Source organism: Nicotiana tabacum, chromosome 2, assembly GCF_000715075.1.
Source record: "Nicotiana tabacum cultivar K326 chromosome 2, ASM71507v2, whole genome shotgun sequence".
Taxonomy (NCBI): Eukaryota; Viridiplantae; Streptophyta; class Magnoliopsida; order Solanales; family Solanaceae; genus Nicotiana; species Nicotiana tabacum.
In genome coordinates, this window is record NC_134081.1 from 84149326 (window position 1) to 84158277 (window position 8952).

General features: G+C 37.6%; 1 long non-coding RNA gene across 1 annotated transcript; it reads right to left on the minus strand.

Moving 5' to 3' along the window:
• Window positions 1-7054: 7054 nt before the first annotated feature.
• LOC107798285 (uncharacterized) lies at window positions 7055-8599 on the minus strand. Its single transcript, XR_012698469.1, has 2 exons — window positions 8239-8599; window positions 7055-7767 (listed from the first exon to the last, which is right to left on the minus strand). It is a non-coding gene; the product is annotated as an uncharacterized LOC107798285 (long non-coding RNA).
• Between the last annotated feature and the right edge of the window lie 353 nt (window positions 8600-8952).

The following is an 8952-nucleotide window of genomic DNA, read 5'->3' on the forward strand; positions in this document are numbered from 1 at the left end:
CTGTCTCTGACCACCTCGAAACTCACCAGAAGGACCTGAAGATCTCGCTTTCTTACTCTGGCCCCTATCATGCTCACTATCGGCCCTTTGCTTCTGCTTACGCTCATCTACACCCTGAGTGTATGCCTGAATACGAGAAATATCCATGCATGGCTAAGTGAGACCGACATACAGTCGTTAAGCAAGTGCGTCTCCAACCTCATCACGAACCGGTGAACCCGATCATCCATCCTATCTACAATAGTGGGAGCATACCTAGCCAAAGAATCAAACTGAAGGTTGTACTCTTGAACACTCATATTACCCTGCCGAAGGGTCAAGAACCTATCAATTCTGGCCCGTCTAAGTTCTGGTGGAAGATAATGACGAAGAAAAGCCTCTGTAAACTCCTGTCATACCACTGGAGGGGCATCCTCACCTCTGGACAACTCCCAAGAATCGTACCAATTAACTGCGACATCCCAAAGTCTATAGAAAGCTAGCTCAACTGACTTAGTCGCAATGGCCTTCATTACCTTCAAAGTCCTCTACATCCTATCAATAAATACCTGAGGGTCCTCGTTTGGATCTGCTCCAGTGAATGAGGGTCCAAATTAATGAAATCACAAACCCTCGCATTGATGGACCTATCTGAATGACCAATACCTATTTCCTGACGCCGAGATTGTGCGGCTACTAATCGAGTCAATAGCTGAATAACATCTCTCATCTCCTGACCTAGTGCATCTAGCTGAGGAGCTGGGTGTACAGCGGCCGGTGCTGGAGCTGGTGCCCCTCGGAGCTCCTTTGGAGATGGCGGGGTATGTGAAGTCTTAGATGGAATCTCACTAAAAGACTCTCCCCGAGCCCTCGTAACTCGTGGCGCTCGACTAGCAGTCTTATCAGCCACAGACTTGCCCTTTTGGGCGGCTGTAGCCTTCGGAGGCTTCGCTGAAAACATAACATATCATTAGGAAAATGAATCCTTATTTCGCACGATCTAAGATAAGAAGGGAGGATAACATCCTATATGTCATGTAGCCTTATGTTTATAAATGTGGTGCACAACACACTCATAAACAAGACTCTACTAGACACGGTCTATAGACAACCCTAGGGCAGAACTGCTCTGATACCACTTTTGTCACGACCCAAACTGATGGGCCACGACGAGTGCCCGAGCCTGCATGTCGAACATCCCTAAGCATACGTCTAAGATAAAACATGAAATACGTGTAGGAAATGCATAACGTCTGGCAGTAAACTACTAAATTGTGTAAATAACATACGCGAGAAAACGTGCTCAAAAGACATATGTACATATATATATACAGAATACGGTAGGGTGAGCCGACAAGGCCACATACTATCCGACTATACATGACTGTCTACAGACCTCTAATATAGTATACATCTGTATAAAGGATGGGGCTAGGCCCTGTCATACCCATATATATATACAAACATATCGTACCAAAACCCAAAAGCAACTCCGGATCAAATGGAGCACACCAACTCTCGTTGAGCAAGGATCCTAAGAAGGGGGACCATCATCCTGTCTACATGAACCTGCGGGCATGAAACGCAGGCCTCAGGAAATATGGGCGTCAGTACGAATAATGTACCGAGTATGTAAGGTATGAAAATCAGTACATAGAAGACATAAAATAAGTATGGAGTAAAGGAATCCGCCTGTAAGCCTAAATAATTTTGTAAATCCTGAAATATTTATAATGTCATGCATGTGCGTATAAATGTCATATCATGCATAGGTATATGCGTACATAACGTCATCAAGTCTCTGAGGGCATCCCATCATATCATCTCGGCCTCAGTAGGCGAAATCATCAGCGTATACTAGCTGATCAGGTGGTGCTGCGTATATAACGTTGTAACCTTTTGAGGGCATCCCATCATATCATCTTGGCCTCAGTGAGCAAAATTATCAACGTATACCAACTGATCAGGTGGTGGTGCGTATATAATATTATAACCTTTCCACACATCCCATATACATATAATATATGTGTATATAATGCCATCTGGTCATGGGTCAATATACATGTATAAATGAATGTAATGTATACGAAAGTAAGTCGATAAGATTTCTCAGAATGTCATTAGATCAATCTGCCTTCGGTTACTATCATGAAATAAACTTCATCAACTTATGTATTATCTGAGACCCATGAAAAGAAATAATAATACACGTGGGGAATCAAGAACATAGGCACCCCTAGTACTTCTATGAATAGAGGCATTTATGAAAGTTGTGTGTTTGCTCGTTTCATTTGTATCATAGGGATCATGCCAAAAGGAAATAAGGGATAGCCTTAACATACTTGAGTCAATTCTTTTAACAATCCCTCTAACCCACGTCTTTTGCAAAAAAAGACGTAACAATGGATCGAAATAGGGAAAAATTCTTATGATATTCTTGAGAAAGATTGTACTGTACTCCCTTAGAATTTGCAACTCACGCTGCTATAGCATTATGTAGTTTCGTATAAATTCTTTTATGGCTCCATCCGTTACTTAGCAAAACATAAACATCACACTTTAATGATGTAGGAAGATTTCTTATCATTGTGGTTTGTGGGCCCCACTTCGTGGATTACTTTGCCAAGCATCCGCTAACTATGCCACCTAGCCACATAAGCCAAAGAGTCACTATTTGGTCTTAGCAAATATAACCCCTTCCTGCCACGTGGGGGTGATGTTTCCACCAAATACTTATCCATCAATTTCTAATTAATTTGTTAACTTCCCACTAAAATCAATAATTAACCCCTTACCAACATAATTAGGTACTATCCTAATTTATTTAAAATACTAATTACTTTTAACATACTTTATACATCTTACTATCATGGTCATGTGGTATATTATATGATACTAATCCATAAATACGGGGTATTATAGCTTGGACCTTATTTTATCCCAAATTGTCAAACTTCAATGAAACTCATTTTCTTCGATTTGTTTACCCTATAACCTTCACGGCATTTACTTATCACCTGTTATAAATAACATAATTACCTATATCCTCAAAATTAATCTCATTCCCGAGCTTACGTTGATCAACTTACGATGAAACTTTAACGTACGAAAATGCGAAATGTAACAGATAACTGCAGACTTCTAAATAATTTTTCGGATACACCCCTTAGTCCAAAATCACCATACGGAGCTATTGGAATCATCAAAACTCTATTCTGGGATCGTTTACATATGAGTCAATATCCAGTCAACTATTTCAACTTATGCTTTAAATCTTGGAACTAAGTGTTCCAATTTATTTTGAAACCTCACCGACGAGTCACATAATTATAATAGAATACAAGATAAGCAGTAAATGGTGAAACAGGACTGTAATACTCAAAACAACCGGCCGGATCATTATAATTTTTCATCAAAAGAAAAAACTCCTAGCTAGACTTAACGGTATCCAACAATCTTGTCACTACCCTACTAGTATTTTTCTCCAAAATCTGGAACAAAGCCTCTCACTTGAATACAACACCCTTGCTTACTTCCAGTCTGCTTTTTCTACAAGCCATATATCCACTAATTGGAAAGATATCAACAAGAGTCCTACGAGTTTCAACACTACTGACCTTTCTAACCTAGATAGACCCCTAGGTGACCAAGAAATTATATCTGCTTTATTATCCTTCAAGCCCTTTAAGTCCCCAGGACCGGATGGATTCCATCCTTTCTTTTACCAAAATAACTAGAATATTGTAGGGCCCTCAATTACTAAGCTTTGTCATGAAATATTTAGGACCCAATCAATTCCCAACTTTATTAATAAAATCTACTTATGCCTCATCCCCAAGTTTCATAATGCTAACAATCTCAAAAATATTTGGACTATTGGACTTTGCAATATTATTTACAAGATCATTACAAAAATTATTGTCAATTGTATTAAGCCCTTGCTGGACAAAATCATTGGTCCTTACCAAGATAGCTTTCTTAAAGGGCGTAAACCGTGTGATAATGCAATCATCATCCAAGAAATCATTGGTCATATTCAAAAACTTAAAGGTTCTAGAGGTAAACTCAACCTTAAAATAGATCTCGTAAAAGCTTTTGACAGACTTGAATGGTCCTTTGTCTATCGTGCCCTAAAATTTTTCAAATTCCCTCCAAACATCACTAGATTAATTATGAGTTGTAGCACTATAGCAGTGCTTGTAAATGGAGCCAAAACTAACTTCTTTGCTCCAACTAGGGGCATCCGGCAAGGAGATCCCATGTCCCCGTATATCTTTATTCTATGCATGGAGCTACTATCAGTCTATATTAACCACCAAGTCGATGTTGGCCTTTGGTACCCCATAAAATTATGTCCCACTGGTCCCCAACTATCACATCTCTTCTTTGCAGATGATCAATCACTCGTGTCTAACGCCACTACTGAGTCTGCTAACTCAATTCATCATTGCCTTACTCACTTATGCTCTCTCTCTGGATAAAAGATCAATATCTCTGAGTCCAAAATTCTCTTCTCCAAAACCTGTGATAATTCTATCACTAAAGCCATTACTTCTAAATTTAATATCAATTCTACTGACACTTTTAGTAAATATTTAGGTTTTCCTATATTAAATAAGAGGCCAAAAGCATCTGACGTCCAATACATTATTGACAACATGCGAAGCAAACTTTCGGGATGAAAAACCAACTTCCCTGCCCCATTGGGAAGTATGACCCTTACTCCAGCAACTTTGAACACTATTCCAAACCACTCCATGCAATATATTTAACTCCCCACAAAAACCCTTAAGCAAATAGAAAATAGACAAAATCCACCGAGTTTTTATATGGGGTTCTACTAATAGCCGTAAAACAACTCCACTACCTTAGTTGGAAAAATATCACTCGTTCGAAAACTCAAGGAGGTCTTGGACTTAGACCGGCTTCCCAAACAAATACAGCTTTTTTAGCTAGCCTCTCCTGGAGACTCTATATGAAGCCAAACTCCCTATGGGCTACCACTCTTATCACCAAATATGGTAGAGGTAATTGTTCCCACAAAAACTCCTTTATTTGGCAGAATATTCTGCGTGGCTAGAACATTTGCTCCCAAGGGTTAGCCTGGGTAGTAGGCAACGACAAGCATATTGACCTCTGGAATTCAAAATAGATTCCTCACTCAAATAGACTACGCTCCATTATCTACAGACCGTTACACCACTCAGAACTTAATTCCAAAGTTGAGTCTTTAGGCCAAAACAATAATTGGAACTGCTTTAACATCTCCTTTGAAATTCCGAAGGACATTAAAAATAAGACCATGTCCATCCATTTCCCAACTACTTCTAATTGCACTGACACCCCTATCTGGTCGCTTAACATCAATGGAATATTCACTATTAAATCCGTCTACAAGCTTCTCCAGCAAGACACTCATACTAGACATTCCTTCCAATGAATCTGGAAGCTTCATTCCCTTAATAAGATCAAATTTTTCCTATGACAATGTCTCCACGATAGAATTCCTACTCGTGCTTATCTACACAGACTAGGAATTATTGACAGTGCTATTTGTCCAATGTGTAAAAATGGGAACGAATCAGCCAAACATATCTTTATCGAATGCCCCATCGCCCTTATTTTTTGGAATTCTATAGGGATAGATATGAACAACCTCTCCTCCCCCGATGACCACCGGTTATTAAGCATAAAGAACATCAATGCACAGCTCCACCTTCCCCAAGTAACCTGGATCTTCTTTTTCCCTTTTGCACTTTGGCATATTTGGCTAAACAGGAACCGTAATATCTTTAAAAATCGTTCAAACCCAATTCACATCCAAACTTTGATAATGCATGTGCAAGATTTCATCCTTATAGCTAATAAAGTCACGAGCATGCTACATCTATGTTCCATCCATATTAAATGGTACCCACCCATAGCTGGCTGCTTTAAGCTCAACATTGATGGTGCTTTCAAGAGCAGTGACACTCAAGGAGGCGTAGGAGGAGTGATAAGAGATGACCAAGGCAACTGGAACTTGGATTTACTAAAGCAACTTATGGACACAACCATACACACATGGAACTCTTTGCTCTTCACTCAAGCCTTCAATTGGCCTAACAAATGAGCATACTCCCATTGGAAGTAGAAACCGATTCTACGGAAATCCTACACTTGTTACAAAATAATTATCCGACTTACACAAACATTCTCTCTGATTGTAGGTACTTGATGAAGAAGTTGGGGAATCCAGCACTCCACTATAGCTTTCGTGAATGCAACGAAGTGGCGCACCTTTTGGCTCAACATGGAAGTAAGAACTTACTAGTCAGCCAACTCCACATCCTACCAGCGACGCCAAATTTTGGTTTCTGTTACACTACAAAGGGACAAAGATGGTCATGTAATATCTAAGAAAGTTTCCTCTGGTACTTGTAACATATTAGCACAACTAGGTAATGCTTGTATTATTAGAAACTTCAGGGACATTAGCCCTTGTCCTCATGTAATATCTACCTAGTATTAATGATATTTTCCTTCTTGCCAAAAAAAAAGTGATTTTTGGGTAATGAATACAAAATTGAATGACCACCCATAAAATTTACTCTGAACTTCTCAACTACTTGATAGTTGAGATTAATGAAATCTTCAAACCATTGTAACATTTTATTTCTCTCGCTTAGGGAATAGAAGTTACTATGAAATTATAAAATTTCCATTATCGAAGCATCTAATACGGATCACCTAATTACATGAAGCAGAAGTCATATATAGGATATTATGATGTACCAAAAGAATATTTTACTCTAGTAAACCTAAAGTTGGTAATGGTAAGAAGCCGTAACATGTAAAGAGGACTTCAATTACTTTTCTGGTTCTTTTAAAATATTACTAGCATATAAAATAAACAAACGAACTACATCTAAAATATAATATAAAAATCACCTCTTTCACTAATCTATTATTCTAATTTGTTACCGTTTCTTAGCTATTCAAAATGTTAGCCTCTTAGGTGGTGTTTCTTCCTCTTTTAATAGCACAGTTTAATAGCATAATAGCATATAATTAAGATGACAAGAGAAGTACTACATCTATGCAAATTTTTTGTTTCTTCTTCGTATCATTCTGTAACATATTGTACAATTTAACAATACGACAAATAAGGCCATTGCAATTGCACAGGCTTACATGATATAATGAAAAAGTAAGAAAAAGGATAGGATGGATAGGAGAATATATCTAATTAAGTAGGGACATATATACTTCTTTGTACTACAACAATCGATTATGAGATCTTTCAAAAAACCCTTCCACGATAACATTTCTCTTGTCCTCTTTCGAGTCAATGCGTTTGAAACAACGAGGGGCAAAGTATAACCATGTTGAAGTGCAAACAATGGCAAAAACTTTCCCAAAAAAGATCATAACCAATAAACAAATTAATAGAGAATAGATTCCAACGTTCTTGTTGTAACGTAAGGCAATTTCTTTTTCTTTTATATTGTCATAAACTTGCATATTGTTCACTGATTTCGATTTGTGAAAAGATGGGAATTGCTTTCTCTGCGATGTAGATCTCGAAGATGCACAAGAAGAAGATGGAGGAGATGAAGAGGTTGAAGTTGAAGACGTAAATAAGGAAGAATCATCCGAGCTTATTCTGGAGTTCCCATCTATATTTGAGAAATTCTTTGATGAAGACCTTGATTCATTCATAGAATAAAATATCTTCTCCAACTTTAATGACAACTTCTTACTTGATCCAAATGAATACTTTGGCTCTTTCTTCTGACTCTTCTTCCCCTACGAAACAATTTAATTTGATTGTTTCACCAAATTAATAATTGAAAATGATAACAGCTTAAACCAAAGCAAATTGAAATCAAGAAAAGAGGCATGATATACATACAAATAACGTACGTATCTTATCGAGAAATTCATATATATGATTAAGCAACAAAAACAATATCACGAGTAGCATATCAATCCAACTCGAATCCATTACCTAGTTACTCTATTGCTAACAATGTAATAAAATTACAATTATGGTGCTCCGGGGCTTTGGTCTAGTGATAACTGATAAGAGTGCAACATATAATGTGTACGCGATTGGTGCATGTCATATGCCCAGAGTTTCAAACAATAATAGTAATAATTATGGTCGATAAAAGGATAACGCAAAAACAATTGCATACATATTCAGTAATTCTTCATTTTCTGGACAAAATTTTCTAATTTTCTTTTGTTTCATTCTATGTTTTCCCCTAGACTTACCAATGCTGTCTCGGAAAACACATATTTGAGTGCATCAGAGAAACTTCTGCAAAAGACATTCTCCTTTCGGCTTTGCCGAAAGTTTTTGGTGAAATCTTTGGCCAACATTGAGTCCAACTTTTCTTGTGATCTTACACGCTTCAAGGATGGATCTTTCGACTTATATGCATGACTCCGTTTTATAATGGTGTCATCGTTGAAATTTACGGGTCTACAACAATTGAAAAACCTATTCCTCCCTCGATTTTTCGTTGATTTTGCCACGCCCATCACCAAAGTGTAAAACATATATAGAACCAGATGGGCGCTGCAACGAGGAAGGAGATAGGAATAGAAAGACAAAAAGGTCTCTGGACTAATAATGTCGTCAATTTAGGAAAGATAAAGAGCGCCAACATGTGTTCCATCGGGGATATCCGATAAAACTGGAACGATATAGAGGAATAAAAATAGGGGAGAGGCAATAAAGGAATATGACTCTACATGTGTATAATTTTGACGGCTTATAGAAAAATAAGGCTCACGTTATATTAAATTCGCAATGTCTAATGTGCTGTATTATAATTTGCTCGATGTTTGTTTTTTGTGTTAACTTGCTCTTATTTTTATATTTCAAATGTTTTGTTCTATGCGTGGTCTATGTTAACTTTATCACAACCTTGTTTAATCTAATTATCGTCCAAAGCAATAATCCTCTGCAACTTTTTACGTTCA